This window comes from Buteo buteo, chromosome 2 (assembly GCF_964188355.1).
Source record: "Buteo buteo chromosome 2, bButBut1.hap1.1, whole genome shotgun sequence".
Taxonomy (NCBI): Eukaryota; Metazoa; Chordata; class Aves; order Accipitriformes; family Accipitridae; genus Buteo; species Buteo buteo.
The window spans coordinates 57,377,955-57,393,960 of NC_134172.1; the positions used below are offsets into that span (position 1 = coordinate 57,377,955).

Sequence of the window (16,006 nt, forward strand, 5' to 3'; positions counted from 1 at the left end):
GCATGGTGTGCACAAGCCTGACCATCCATCCATGCTATGGGCGGAGGGGTGGCACAGCAAGAGGTGCTGGGAGCCTGGGCAGGGGGACCTCAAACCAGGCAGGGAGGAAGAAGGTGAAGATATATTTTTTGGAAGATGATAGGGGAAATCAGAGTGAGATCAGACAAGCCTTGACTTGGAAGAAGTAAAGGTATTAAAGCTGAAAAAGCAGTGGCTAGGCTGAGGGGAAGAATAAATCTTAAAAGCAACAGCAGGAGGAAACAGATCAATTGGAATAGCTGGAATTGAAAAGATGTGAGGACATCAGAGACATTACAGCACAGAGCCTGGAGAGACACAACAAAGACTGAGGAGACATTAATGGATTTAAAAAAATAAATTAAAAATTAGAAGTCTCTGAGAGATGCCACATATGGGAAAGGAAGATGCAAGGAGTCAAATCTGGTTACAGGACTGGGAGTCAAGGGGAGGCCAGCCAGATGCAGGACTAGGGGGTAAGGAGAGATAAGGCAAAGCTCGTGGGTACACAGAGAGAGGGAGTTGTGGCAGGAGCAGACTGCTTCGCTGGGTCTGAAAGGTTGGCAACAGACACGGTAAGGGATCTCTATCAGCCTGAGCTTGTGCTGTCCCACGCTGCAGGGAGAGGAGAGGTTGACTGCGGGGAGCCTGTGAAGCTTGGCCCGGGGCAGCGTAGTTTTGGGGAACACAGCACCCCAAAGCAAACCCGATCCCGACAGCTCGTCCAGAGGTTACTAGACAGGTTTGAATCAGTTCTTGTGGAAATGCGTTTTGTTCAGGAGCCAGGAGGATGGCAAGCCTGTTTGTATGTACAGAGAAGTGAGGCAGAAAACAACATATACAGAAAAAGGGGAAGAGAAGGAAATGAAAGCTTCACCTTACTTCCTTAGCATGTACCTGCCAAGACATCATGGATCAGGTGAAAGCTGGAGGGGCCAGTTTTTAAGAGTTATGTTTTCTGAGCACATTCAAAACTGAACCTAGATGCTCTCAAGTAAGATTTTTCTTCAGCTCATATGTTTCTGCTCATTCTTAGCTTTCAGGCTGGAAAACCAACATCTGGGCCTATCTTCCTGCCTCCAGAACTTGCTTGAGTGAATCTGGTTTCTGAAAAATCCTTTCTTCAGCTTATATTTACTCTTGTATGGGGTTGTTCTTAACTGCTTTTAAAAACAAGAAAGAAAGAAAGAAAGGAAAAAAAAAACCAAAAAACTTGACTTGCAAAAAACCTTAACCTACAGGAGTTTTCTGGGTTTTTTTGCTTTCCCATGTTAGTGCCCAGGTCTGTAAATTTCCACTCAATACAAGGGAACATCTATTTCACAGAGACAACTGGTACAAGAGCATTAGCAACTGTGAAGCAAACCAAGGGGTGACAGAGGGTAGGACTTCTAGTGTATCAGTCAGCCCACTAACTCAGCAAATGAAGACAAAACTGATTTGCCACTGTTAACTTGCATTTCAGTCAGCTCATATGGCAGAACACACAGTTCTTCTAGGACATGATAGAATGATTAAAAATAAGACAGGAAAGAAAGTCACTCATATCCTATATCATGCACCGCTTATCTAGTACCCGTGATTACTAGCAAAACTGCTTATTTGCCCCCTAGGCATACAAACTTCAGGTTCTTGCTATTTTGCTTCCTTTCCTCCTTCCAATTTTCCACTGATTTTCAGAGTATTGAAGGCTCTGTATCATGTCCAAGGATCAGCCTATAGAGAGGCATTAAAGAGGGACAAGAAAATTATTTTCTAGTTCTTTCTTATAGCAGGATGCTTTTATAGGAATAATCAAATTTTTTCAGTATTCATTTTTGGATCTGCACAGAAGGGCTAATAATTAGGAATCTGAAAGAAATTCTCTGGGAATAACTGTGGGCATCAAGGTGCTCCATACAGAAAGGCTAGCTTATTATCCCCATTGCAGCACAGTCGTCCATTGGCTACTGTCATGGAAACAGAGCTGTGCAAGATAGATATCCATTTATGAGAGTGTTGTCATCAAATTGATGCAGCTAATGTATGAATAACAGAAGCTTTTTCCCTGCAAATATGATTGCTGCACTGTTCACAGCAGAAAAAGCTGTGGCATGAATTTTTTTGTACTTCATTGCTGAACAAGGCTGGGATGCAATAGAAATGATGCCCTTAGCATGTCATACAAGGCCACATAAACAACAGTAAGCATCTTCTTGATGTCCATTGCCTGATTCATGCCTTTATAGTACAGAATTGAGAAAGACCCTTTTATGTAAAAAAAACCAAAAATCCATGTTTCATGATCACATCCATTAGGATAGAAAAAAAGAAAAAAAGCAGACTTTCCTGCTATTTAATCTAAGGATAGAAGGTGAGTATGGATGGCTTGTTTCCTGTCGACATTTTGTCATTCTATGAATTAGTCATGATGGTCCAATTATCTTCAAATAGGTAAAGTGCAGCCTTTTAAGTAGACTAATTTGCAAGCTTGCTTCATGGCCCTCTGCATCAATTTACCACTTAGTCTTAGATTAAAGGACCAAGTTTGCCTTGGTGAGGTGGCACTGAGGACATGACAGCAGAGGGGTGTGAAAGCAGCCTTTGTGCCTTTCCCCCTGCAAGAGCAGGGTGCTCCTTTCACACGTCATGGGGAGAGAAAACTTGACCACCGTTTCCATAGCACAGGCTCAAAAAGAACATGATTATCTCCTGTATTAAGTCAGAGAATAAGAAAGAAGGATGAAAGAGGATGTGAGGATGGCAGGGGGTTAGAATTTGAAAGTTTGGATCTCTTCCAAAGCTGCTCTGGGTTTAATCCATTGTTTAACAGCAGAATTTGGCCCAAAGCATCCCTGTCTTGTGGGGAAGCTACACAATTCATATGGGGGGTAGTTCAGTCACTTAGTGGTACCCACTTGAACCATTAGTAAAACCACGGAGATTATGTTAAAAAGAAAAGCCAGGGCTACACGCGCAGGTGCTTGAAAGGACCGGGGAGTGTGCTCGTGCCATACCCTCCCTAGGTTGTTTCACTGCCTCAGAGTTACCCAGTTCGGGTTGCCAACACCATGGGTAACCCTCCTGTTCCCCCGCACTGTGCTTTGTACGCATGGAGCATCCAACTTGGAGGGGCCAGCAAAGCTGCAAAGAAGGGGGAAATAATGCACTAATAAAGACAGCAAAGGCGGGTCTGGGACAGAAACACCCCAAGTCGAAATAAGCTGCAAACACTTCTATTACACACCAGTGAAGGAGACTGTGCAACAGTATTTTTACCACTTCCATCCACATTTCAAAGAATTTTTATTACTTGGCAAAAGTTCAGAAAGTAATAATTTGTGATCTAGCAAATATACCTTATAGCTTTAGACGGATGCAGTTCAATCTACAGACTGTATCCTGAACTTTACCTAGCCCTGATTTGGTAAGAATATTTCCAGGCTCACAAAGAAAAACACACATATATTTACAGGCCAACCCAATCTATCAGATAAAGTTTTAAAAAATATATTCAGTGACAGCAAGATTAATCTAGCCAAATTCAGGCTAAAGGGAAGGAGAAAGTTTCTTTCTACATTGGTTAACGGAACAAGGCGGCTCGCAACGTGCTGGATCTTAACTATGCAAAGTCCTTAGTTTTTCAGAAGAGAGATACTTGAGTTCAGTCAAAAAATGTAGGCATTAATTAATAAGTAAAATGAAATTACATGACCTATATGATAGGGAAAGTCAGATTCAAGGATCATAATGATTTGTCCAGCATTTAACTGGACTGATCCCTGCCACTCTGAGGGTCAGGATTAGGACGTCTGCCAGGAGATGTTCTTCAGGGTTGGGAGGTCCTCAGCCTCTGGCTACAGTGGGAAGCCCTCTGTGAAGGGCTCCAATAGGATTTTTGCTTGTTTAGCACCTCCCTGTTCATATATATTAATTTACATCATCTCAGTTGTGAAAACCTGTTGTCCCTTAATGATCTGGAAACTGCACAGAATCAGGATTTCTGCTATTCCCACAGAGACTATTTCTAAAATTTATCCTATGCAACATTTATGCAGGTTTCTACAGAAATATTCAGCTTTTTTCAGTGGTCCATAGATAAATCTTCTTTCTGGAGTATGCAACCAGACACTTAGGTATTAACTATTTCAAAGAGAAACAATGTGAAACTGAAGTCAGGTGTCTGAACTAGTGGATGCCCCACAAAATAAACTTTTAACCATCGATCAGAGAAAAAACCCATCTTCTGATGCTTTCTCTGAAAGCAGAGGTCAGATTACAAGAAGCAACACTCAAAATCCAAGACCGAAGAGTGGTTTCTGACATGAACCACAAAAAGAAGAGGACGATGGGGGTGGACACACCTCTCTGGGCTCCATGGCCCCTACACTGTCTGTGGGGATATTTGACATTGCATTTCATAATTAAGAAACAGATTGCCATAAAGGTGCAGCAATACAGCCCAAGACAAATTACCAGATGCTCTCTCTGCTTTTTCCAAGCCTCCTGGGGAAGGCAACTTTGGATTTAACTGCTGAAAAAGCAGTTAACCATAATCTGATGCCAGATGTTTAAGAACTGAGTGGGATTCTCTGGAAGGGGTTCCCACGAAGGAGGATCAGCACACTGCTTCGGGGGTGACGTGCCAGAGTCAGCAGGGTAGCATCCTCCTCCCAGGACACAGAAATTGAAAGCTGTGGGGCAGAAAGGTGGAGGCTTCTCTTAACTGCAGTCAAGAACGCTGATTAAAAAAAGAAGGAAAAACCCCACTATAGGTAAAAGCATTGTTTCCTTCACACTGTAAAACACAGGGAGGCAGCACGGAGTGCTGGTAAGAGGGACAAAAACAATCCCCTGTAACTGGAAGTCGGGAGACCAGTCAAAAATGTGTTTTGTGTTTGCAGAATATGTTTAAATCCATGAGTCTTCTTGTAATTTAAATCCATGGGGATTTTCCCTCCCCAGGAAGCTAATTAAACTACACAGCACATTTTGTTAGCTAACAAGAAGCCTATATACTTTATGGGCCTGTGAAAAAAACCCATGAAAGCTAGGCTATCACAACAAGAGCTGTACACACCATGCTGATGTGGCCAGTTCCTACTGCTGTGTAAGATCAAACACACCAGTGCTTCTCAAACATGTTTCTAGGCTTTCATAGCCTTTTTTTTTTTTTTTTAATTTTCAGTTTCCATCTGTTTCCCCCTGATGCAGATGTTGTTTATTTTCCACTCAGCTGACTGGTTGCAGGCACAGCTGATGCCGCTCCATACATGGGGATGCTGCCACTCCATGAGTATTTAAGCAATAACCAAGTGAATAATTCTGGATCTCATCTGCTTGAATACAGGCAGAACTGGAGGAGGTGGGTCCGTAGCCACCTGAGTTTGGGAGGAAGAAAAATGCAGAGGGAGTGTCTTCTGTGTTGCCCTTTGCAGCATCACGCGCACAGCCCCTTGAGCTGGACGAGCTCCCCGTGGCCCATTGCTCTCTGACATCAGGAGCTAACCCTTAATTCACTCTCTATTGTTTTCTTCCATGGTCTTGTCCCCGTGCATGATCGATGTTGTATTTCAAAACCTGCACTGATTGCTTTTGCGGTGCATGACCTTGGACGTTTAATCACGAGCCATCCATAGCTTAGCCCTGAGCTCAGCACCCAGCCAAAGGCCACGGTACAGTTAGTGCTTGTGGGAAATCTGCGATACACAGAAAAGCAGCCTGTAATCTACTTTATACACTCCTGCAGATACGGGACAGATCTTGCCCTAGTGCAACTCAGCCTCAACCGCCGGCAGTGATGGAGATACGCCTCTTTGTCCAGGCTTCACAGACCAGTTTAGACCAGACTATACCATCTTTATGGCTGGGATAAGAAGGCTGAAGTAGGATTTTGAAGAAATCTAGTCTTTCCAAGGTGTCGTGATAGACTAAGATGCACGGTACAGGAAAACAACCAGTGGCTGAAAGAAGTCTTGACTGGGGTTAGTTTTGTTTTTCAGGAAATCTTGCCTCTCATTTTGACCAGTTTCTCTAGCTTCAATCAGTGGGCTTGACCATTAACCACAATGCTAATTTTCACATGCCTTGGCTACTGTGAGATTATTGTAACCTTTGCTGTAGGTCCCAAACCATCCCCTCCTCTCCCAGCACATCACGTAGAACAACCCCATCCTGCCTTTTGCGTCAAAAGCAGCTGCCCAGGCTGACCCTGTCCTCCCCTCTGCCAGCAGCCCTCCCTGCTGCCAGCCAGAACAGCTCCCGGGCAAAATCTTGAAAAACCTGGGTGGGTATTTCAAGGAAGTAGGACACACTAGAAGAAGATTGGAATCTCTTTGGGGCAGAAACTTTTTGTTCTGCTCCCGGCACAGCACACTTCCAACTGGTTTGGTTTCTCAGTACTATAACAATAGAAAAGTATTGATAATACTAGTACTATTACAAAGTGTAAAAAGTCTGTGTATGAAGGTCCATACGTCACCATGCCATTTTTGCCTTTTTTTTTTTTAAAGCACCATGCACAGATATGAACATGGGTACATATATGCAATATATTATCTTTCTGTGACCTAATATGGAAGAACCTACAGACAACAGAAAATAATTTGTTTTCAAACATCTGGGGAGGGAAAGAAAGAAAACCAGGATGTAGCAGGAGTCTTTCCAAAAATTTCTTCTTTTCTCTCTCTGACCTGCAAGTGCCACGTGGAAACTTCTCCCGAGAAAGAGACGCGCCTGCATTAAATGCAGTCAGCTATGATTAGAGGTTCAGTTTTCCTCTACTGAGAATAAGGAAGCACCTCACAGGGCACGCTAGACAGCCTGTATTTTGAAATAGGGGATACCGTAATTACTTCTATTCTGTTTTAAGAAGACAACATCAGTAGTCAAGCAGCAAATACTCCCTCCCCGGTAAACTGGAGGAAGAGCCAGATAGCTTGTTTAAAATTCAACACATCAGCCAGTAAAAAACGCAGCCAGAGAGAACAGGTTGTGCATTTCTGCTGTCTCGAAAGAAGACAGAAGTCAGACACAGGCCACATTAGAAGTGATAGCGATGACCTGGAATGAATCCTGCTCAGCCAGCTTGCAGAAACCAACGTTCTCATTGCTGGGGCCAAGGCAGCCCGCGCCTCGCCCTGTACCCAAGCACCATTAAGACAGCAAACCTGTCTTCAGCTTTCCTTCTTTCTGGGGAATAAAGTGACTTCTCTGCTTTGTATGGTGCTGGAAAGTGAATTTATTGATATTTGGGAGTGTGGGAGTCTTGCAGTGGTATTACAGTGCCTAGAGAGAGAACTAATACCCTCAGCTTTCCAGACCATATACAAAACTGATTCTTTTTGTGTTAGCCCCATACTTAAATTCAGGCTGGGAAGCTTGACCATAGTTTTTCCTAATATTAACAAAAGGGCTTAGCTGAACTGTGGACTTGAATATATTAATGATATCTCTTAAAAACACCGATGTTACTCTGCACTTAAACCAGCAGTAACTCCAACCTAGCTCTGGCCAGCATTTCTTAAGTACAGTTGTCTGGGGAAACACACAACGAACAAAGCAAGGCAGCACGGATATCTGTGGATACGATTGCAACCAGGTTTCCAACACTGAATAGGAACAATAATGGTCTTCTGTTGTTCAGTCCAGCAAGCTCACTTACACTCTTTGAACCTTTAGGCATCATTTAAGTCCTCATCTTACATACAAATCACATCATTATTTTCCCATGCATGAGACAGAGGTGTATGTACACACACACACATATTTACACGCAGCAAGGAATTTTCAAGAACTCAGAAGAATAACTTTTCTGTTATGCTTTTCTGCAAGTCTTGAGAAGAATTTCCAAAGCATTTCACATCACAGCGAGTTGGTTGTACATGTACCAGAACTCGTGATAAGCAGCTCAGGAAGAAATAAATGCAGATAAAAGGACAATATGTCCCACCACTATGAAAATCAAAATTAAAAATGTCAAGAGCTTTCTGGCCAGCTCACAAGACATCCTTACCATCCATACTATTGTACACATCCTCATTAATGTTCACTTTTTATACTCTGAATTGTGGAGTGCTTCGTGCTCACTGTGAAGGTAACCGCAGCACTCCTCACAATGGTGTGATTTCCCGTGGCTGTTTTGCACTGACCACTTTCACTCTAGCATAATACTTTTTTGAGAGCAAATTAGCAAAACACAATACTTCATAATATGCTTATTTCCTCCAAATGATACTGAAAAGCCAATAAATGCCCCAGTGTACTCTTGCTTGCATTCCAGTACAATGATATGGTACATGGGCTTTTGTGGCACACCTGACTTTTTGGCATGGGGATTGAAAACTTGTAATTTGTTACTGATGGAGTTGCTTGTGATTGAAAAGTGTCATTGACTGCTGGGGCATGGGCAGTTCTTCAACTCATTTTGCTCATGGCTTAGCATATAATAGCCTTTTTCTACTTCAGTCTTACATACATTAAAACTTTGGCTTCTGTTAGTCAATACAAAAATATACACATACGCTAGTTACCTTTTTATTAAAAGGTGATGGTTTACAAATTTTGAAAGTCAAATGTCCAGTCTCCTCAAGGCAATCTTCTTTTCATCCTGCCCTGTATCCTTCACAAAGCTGACATTTAGAAACACAATCTTTTCAAAATTTCCTTTTACAGTCATCCAGGAGAGTTTTCTGATTTCACACAGGATCTTCATTGTGCTTTCAACTTCTGCTACCTGTTTTTACTCTTGCAATTATTGTTTGTAAAATCATTCTGCTAAAACCATGCACAAACAAAAATATCAAAAAGAGGGATGCGGCGATGAAAAAGGCACTTGCGATGACAAGATAGTTCCAAAGCAACAGCAAAAAGACCTCTTTATTGTCTCTTACAGCACATTTATATGTTACTAAAACAGGAGCACATATCTGGCTCGGCTGGGATGTTTGCCAGTCCTCAGAACAGTTAAAGATAAAAACATTCCATACACATACTCATGACTGTCTTCAGCCACATCTTCCCAGGCATACACTGGGCCATCCTCCGACCTGACCTTGTAAAACTAGTTCTTCAAAGGCTTGGCAAACATGCAGCACAACAAGTTCTAGCATTCACTCTTGAAAACAAATGCCAGGTGTTCCGAGCTGCTCCCACAGAGGGATGTTCTTGGACATAGATGTCTTTGCTTGTGTTCCTCAAAATCGCAAGAAATTGTAATAAAAATGGATCCAGCTGAGTCAGGCTGGTAAGAAACTGAAGGGATTGAAGAAGAGCAGCCTGAACTTCATCCTGGCAGCTGCTGCTGGTAATAAATACAGCAATGAAGTCTGCTCTGTGAAGAAGATGTTGGACTTTATCTGTAGAGACCTGGGAGGGCCCCTCAGACAGACCAACCAACTGACCAAGATGCTTTTAGAAGGTGTAAATCTGTCCAAGCAGCTTTGGAGGGGCCTCAAGTTTTGAACGTAAGCATTCTCCTTTTAGCTAGTAAATACTGCAGTTTATCTTCCATTTATCTTGTCTGAAAACTTACTCTCCTGTTAATGATATCCTGATTTTCTGTTAAAAATGCCTTGGCTGCTTGATTTTTGTAGATTGATAACTACACAAATCTACTGCTGTAATCATTCCCTCTCCTCTGCATTTATAGCCTTGCATGCATTAGGTCTGCATATATATATATTCAAATAGGCACTTTAATCTCTGAATTTCTTGAGCAATCCAATTTTTATAATTTGTATTTTTTTTATAGTAGTGACATTTCATTCCCAGTAAATTACCAATTTGTTGTTATCAGCAAGTGCAGTAATACAACTCAACACTATATTCACCAAGAAGCAGCAAGAATCCTCCTTTTACTTGACAAGGTAATGAAACCCACATGATGTCAAGAAGTCATGTATAAATTCTTGAGACAGCACCGATTTACAGTATCTGGGGGAGACAGGGGTCAAAAGTGAAAGCCCACCGGGATGCTGCAGTGCCATCAGTGTCAAATATTAAAGGATCTACGATAAATATTTCTCAGGTCCATACATCATAGTCTATATCATGTTAATTATAGCAGAATAATTTGGCTCAAATAAGCACATCAAATTAGGTTTTGTTGTGTGGTAAGTGGATACATCTCTCTGTAATGATTATTACATTCCTTAAAACTCTAAGGAGATTTTATACTAAAATCTGGAGGTGTGTTTCCCTTCATTACTGCATAAAATTTTAGAGGGGCAAAAAGAAGAGTTACATTGAACTGAAAAAAATTTTAAGTTGAACATAACCAGTTTAAATTGAACTGAAACAGAATTTTTTAGTTTTATTTTGTCCAGAGGAAAAAAGACGCAGAAATTTCTCATGGAAAAAAAAAAAAAAAGTGTTAAAATAATTGAACAAAATGCCTGTGGTTTGGGTTTTTTTTTTAAATGATACCCTTCAAGTTTTTGCTCTACCCAGTTTGCATTCTCACCCCGGCCTATTTGGCAGGGAAATGTCCCAATAATAGTGTTAGGAATTTCTGGGTTAAGAGATTGCAATTTAGTAAAAACAGGAATTTGGTCCTGCTTAGAAATCTCTAGCAGGAGGAACATGTTCTCATTCAACCTGTGGAATGAAAAAGAATAGATAATGTAACTGGTGAAATGCTATGTAATGGCAATGTGTTGCGGATAGTCTCAAGCATGCCACAGCGTGCAAAACTTATGGAAAGACAGGTTCATGAAATCAAAGGTGGGAGGTAAAAGCTGCAAATAAATGCAGGTAAAGCACAAATCTGGGAGTGAGAAGACCAAAGTTGCTGACCATCATTGACCTTCTTGAGCTCATAGTTTAATACCCTTCAGACTCAGTTTTCCTGTAGCAAAACAAGAATAAAGCTAGATTTCTCCTGGGGCACAATTTGCTTATATTTCCCTATAGAAATACAAAACAGATGAGCAGCAATATTCTGGTAACTTAAAATACCACACACTGGAAACTATTTTAGCATAATTTAACCAGATAAAAGCTTGAGTCTTAGGCAAACCCCAGAGGGACTCTGAGTTTAGCGGGTCAAAAGGAAGGCCTTTTGTACGCATAAAGGCATGAGTTTTAGAGAAAGCTCTATAAAATTCCATGAAGCCAAAGAAAACAAACAGTTGGTGCTCAGGGGAGACAGGGATAGAGTTCAGGTTGGAAACAGCAGGTGCCATCAGCATTTCTCTCTGTCACATAGAGAGAACACTAACATCCTTTTTGCAAAGAAAAGGAGGGATTCAGAACTCCAGCCCAAACTAAAGGCTTAGGCTATACAGTCTAGATTAAATAGCCTAAACAGTCCCTTCTTCATACCCTACAGAACAGTTCCTATTAGGTCACAAAAGCGTGATATTTTCAGTAATCATAAGATCATTCAGGCTGAAGGGACACCTCAGGATGTCTCTATCAAACCCTCTGCTCAAAATAGGATCCAAGCCAAGTTCAGACTAGGTTTCTTAGGACTTTGTCCATGTTGTCTTAATAAATACAAACAGATTGCTCTTTCTCTCTTTTCAATGGCTAAAGCAAGTTAATATTGGTTTTGATGAGAGTCCTGCAGTGATAGCAAGAAACTACAAACCAGAAGGCACATTATTAAGTCAAAAGCATGACTGTGTAGTGACACCATAAATGAGCACTTACTAAGAAATTGCCCCAGGAACAGGCCAAGGCAGTAGGAGGAAAAAGCAACAAAAAAAAGAAAATCCATTCTGCATTCCAAATAGAAGGTTAATATTTTAATCAACAGTATTTTGTCTTCCTTAAATAACCTATCTTTCTATCTTTTACATTTGGATCTTTGTGGCAATGTACTTCCCCTGATTTCAAACTCACTCAACAGTGATTTAAGAGATTAAGTTCCTGTAATAAAAGTCTCCAATCAAGGAAGCACCCAAAGAACTGGGCCAGTGCCTATGTACTTGATAAAATTTAAAACATCAGGCTAAATTTCACCTTGTCACACTATCACGAGTCAAATTTAACAGCAGGAGCTCAGCAATAACATTAAGGCTAATCTGCCCAGTGAACATCACAAGGTTTCTTAGGTATTTGCCAGAAACATCTTTGCCAGCCTAACCCCAGCCTGCTTCAGCTGCTGGAAGATCATGATTTGTCCCAGGTGGTAACTCAGCCCAAGATGATGGAAAAGTTTGCTTGGACACACCTGCATTCAATTTTTATTTCAAAGTTTCACAAAAAATCCACTCTCATTGCGATACTGAAAATTTCATTCATAACAGCCCAGTTTTAGTTTTAACACTGGATTTACCCAACTCAAAACCTGAACCATCCAGAAGATGAAGTCAACATAAATATTTGTAAGCATGAAAGAATATGAATGTGCTACTGTCCTGGCCATTTTACATTATATTCTTAATGCTGGACACAAAGTTTCAGAGCATTCAGCCCTACCAGAACTTACTGACTCTATGGTACTTTGAATAAAAGAAGATATAGATATAGATATAGATATAGATGTATACACACACATATATAGTCACATATTAATAATAATAACAGATGACCCTCTTAGATCTCTAAACAAAGGGAGCTTTCTCACAAATCATCTAAAGGGAATAAATGCACCAGAGATACTCAGTGACTTTAAATAAAGCCCATATAAAAGCAGTAACTTTTCATAAGCCAATTATATCAGCAGCACACTCTGGACTGGTAAAGGATAGGCCTTTATCTATCATTACATTTTTCTTAGTCATGATTTAATAATACACAGTCATTTTTAATAATAAGCATGGAAATAACTAATACTTCAAAAGCACATAACTCGTTGGGGATTTTCTTCCTTTGCCACTTATTAGGTATTTAATCTGTTCATGAGACAAAACAATGAAAGTTTCCACTGAAATTGGGGAGTGTTTTGCTATGAATGAGAATCTAACAAGATTTTTTCAAGACATGCTGGCCTGTTGCCTTGAGATTTGGTAATAAAGTGCATTGGTAGTATATTTAAGGAAAGAAACATCATGAAAACAAATTAAAACAATTTAGAGAGCCCAGAATTTTTTCCTCAGAGCAACAAGGGCTCCAGGTACCTCTAAAATAGATCTTTCCAGCATCAGCAGAATTACACCAGAAAGCAACAGGGCATCTTTTCTTGCCTTGGGTGCCGTAAGAGACCGAGACTCACCAAATTTCTGAAACTATGCCTAACACAAAGCACTTACATGGCATGGCTGAAGTCAGTTGAATTACTTAGCTGCTTGAAAATAAATCCCTACACACTTGCACAACTTTAGCTCCATATCTAAATACTTTTCTATTATTATGTTGAATTACTGACCTCAGATTGCAGTCGCAGCTCTCCTGCACAGATTACCTGACTTGCCAAGATCAGCTGTGATGAATGCCTCATCTTCTCACCCTGTTGGGAAATAATGCGTTTGTTTCCTTCCAGCCCCTCTCCCAGTAGTTTGGGGCTTTCCCTAAAGATATTTATGATAAGCAATTGTAAAATTCCTCAGGCTAATACTCCTAAGAGATTTTTCCAATTTGCTTTTGTTACCAAGCAGCAATTCCAATCTCACCTCTACTCTGTTAAGCAAAGGAAACACAAATTAAGAAAAGAAAAAAGAAAGAAAACATATCCTTCCATAGCAAGATGTTTAGTACTAGTCCTTAAAAAAAAGAGACAGAATACAGAAAGTCTTCTATTAAGGACTTACACAATATGAAGCTAATCTTGGAAAAGGCCTAGCATGTCAGTATGCATGTAATTTAGGATATGATGAATGTTCAAGCCCACAAAACCCTCTCTTGCTTTCTTCACTTCTGTTCTGCTTTTTGAGGCTGTAGCTCCAATTCTACCTAAGACAGCAGAAGGTAAAGATTTCAGGTTTTAATACAGATGAGGCTGACATGAGAAATCCTTTGGCCGTTGGCTGATTGGCATGCTAGGACCCATTTAGCATCCATCTCTCCTGGGCATCTCTCTCTCACCCAACAACCACCATTCTAGCACCCAGAGAAGCAGAGGAGGGGAGGGCTTTGGGGCCAAGGGGCTGCACTGTGATATTTTCTAGAGGCTGAAAACCTGAAAGGTTTGAATCCAGAAGCAATTGCAGAAACAATACATCTGCTCTGATTAGTCCTCTCCCGTGACACTTTTGGAAAACATTTCCATTGCAGTCCTCAACCAGAATTTTCCCCAGTTTTCCCAAAAACATTCCCACCTCCTATGGAAAGTCATCTGGCTTGAAGAGAAGCTACTGACACAGGCCCCCCTGCAGAGTGTCATGTGGTGGCACACGTGAGAATTACAGCCTTGAAAAGATTCAGGCAGAAGGCAAAATCATACTTGGCTCTTACAAAAAACCCTAGTGGCTGACCCAGGGAGCTGTGCAAAGAGGAGAGCATCACCCGGCGGGAGGGATGTGCTTCCCCTTCCTCCTCACTTCTGCCAGTTTGGCCCTTCGCTTCTGAACAGGACATCATTTTAACTGAAAGATATTTCATATGAAAAAAAAAACAAACAAACCCCCAAACCTTGGTGTTCTGTTTGGGTTTTCTTTAAAAGTTTCAATAAGAAAATCTTTGGATTTAAAATGCAGATTGTGTTTAACCAAAGTGGCCCTTTTTTCCATTCAGTTTTTCAGTTTGGCAATCACCTTAAGAGTCAGCTATCACTCAGCCTTCGTTATAGCTCCAGCCCCGTAAGACCTGTGGAGCCCAGAGGTGAGCACAGTGAGCATCTTCTCTTAATAAAACAGGTACAGCACCACCAGAGTCACTGGGGTGTGAAATGCAGCGGTGCTTTACAAACACGGAGACTGCTCCCTAGAAACACCCATTGGGGTGGTGACAAGCTTTAAAAGGACTTTCATTAAATGTAATGTTTTAACTCAGTACCACATCTGGTCTGCCACACTGGATTTCCTTCTGAATCATGAAACCTCTGCTGACTCAATAATGAGAGAGAAAGCAGGCACAGTGTGAAGGAAAAAAAATAATTACCAGTTTCATACAGGGCAAGCCCCCATTCCTTTATAAAGGGTGCCACCTCTGCCAGAAGACATGGTAAATCTGCTGAAATGGAGGGATTTGCTGAGAGGGACGTCTCATTGCATTGCCACTGGGCTCGCTCACCTTAGCTGCATGGAGCATCACTCACCCCTTCCAGCCCCCTGCCATGAAAGCCTGGTACCCATCCGCTTTCTCTTCTCGAGCCCATCTTGCACATGAAGGATGCCATCGCCCTGGAACGCTTCCCCCACCACCTCACTGCATCTCTCCATGCCTGTGGAGAAACTATCCATGGGCTGAAAGACATTTTGATGGTACATCACTCCTGACCTGGACCAGATCTCAACTAGCTAGAAGTACACTTGGAGCTAATTACACACAAGCAATGCTGCTTTTGGGGGAGTGGAAGAGGGGTACGACTCCTGTGAGTAGGATCTGTCCAACACTCAGGGAGTAACTGACACTGAGGCAAAGGAAGAAGCAGGTTACTGTGGCATGATATAAATGTACTAAAGGAATCCCTTAAGGTGTCAAATCCTTGTATTTCTTTTCCCTGAGCAAATTGCTTCTGTTCTGTCTTAGCTCACTCTCATGCTAGGTGAGTTTTGTGCACTACAATGATGCTGGCTTTATGCTGCATTTTACTCTTTTTAGTAACTTACCTGTAAAACCTAAGAAAAAAATAATTCAAAAGCATTTCATTAATATGGCTTTACATTTCTAACAATGGCACAAGAGCATGTTGCTTTGTGGTTTTTCCAATATAAATCAACCATATATAAGGCCTTGAGACAACTTTAAACAGAGATCCTAGTTCTGACTTCCAATCACCCTCTCACCTGTTCTCTTCTGAAACAGACAGGGACCTTCTCAGTCTGCAAGTCCTTTATGGGGAGATCCCTCAAAGTCCTGGGCATCACTGAGCCCTTGATCTAGTAGAAGCTTTAGGGTTATTTGGCACAAACCCGTGGCTGGTGTAACTTGTCAGAGCCTCATGGAAGTCACTAGAGCTTTAAGA

The 16,006-nt window shown here is 41.4% G+C and overlaps 1 protein-coding gene across 1 annotated transcript in view; it reads left to right on the forward strand.

The window, feature by feature from the left end:
• The first annotated feature begins 9,038 nt into the window (after nucleotides 1-9,038).
• Nucleotides 9,039-16,006, forward strand: part of TMC2 (transmembrane channel like 2) — a 45,840-nt gene continuing 38,872 nt past the window's right edge. Inside the window, exon 1 of the mRNA XM_075055803.1 lies at nucleotides 9,039-9,461. The gene's annotated coding sequence lies outside the window, so the exon portion shown is untranslated. The remainder of the gene's footprint in view (nucleotides 9,462-16,006) is intronic.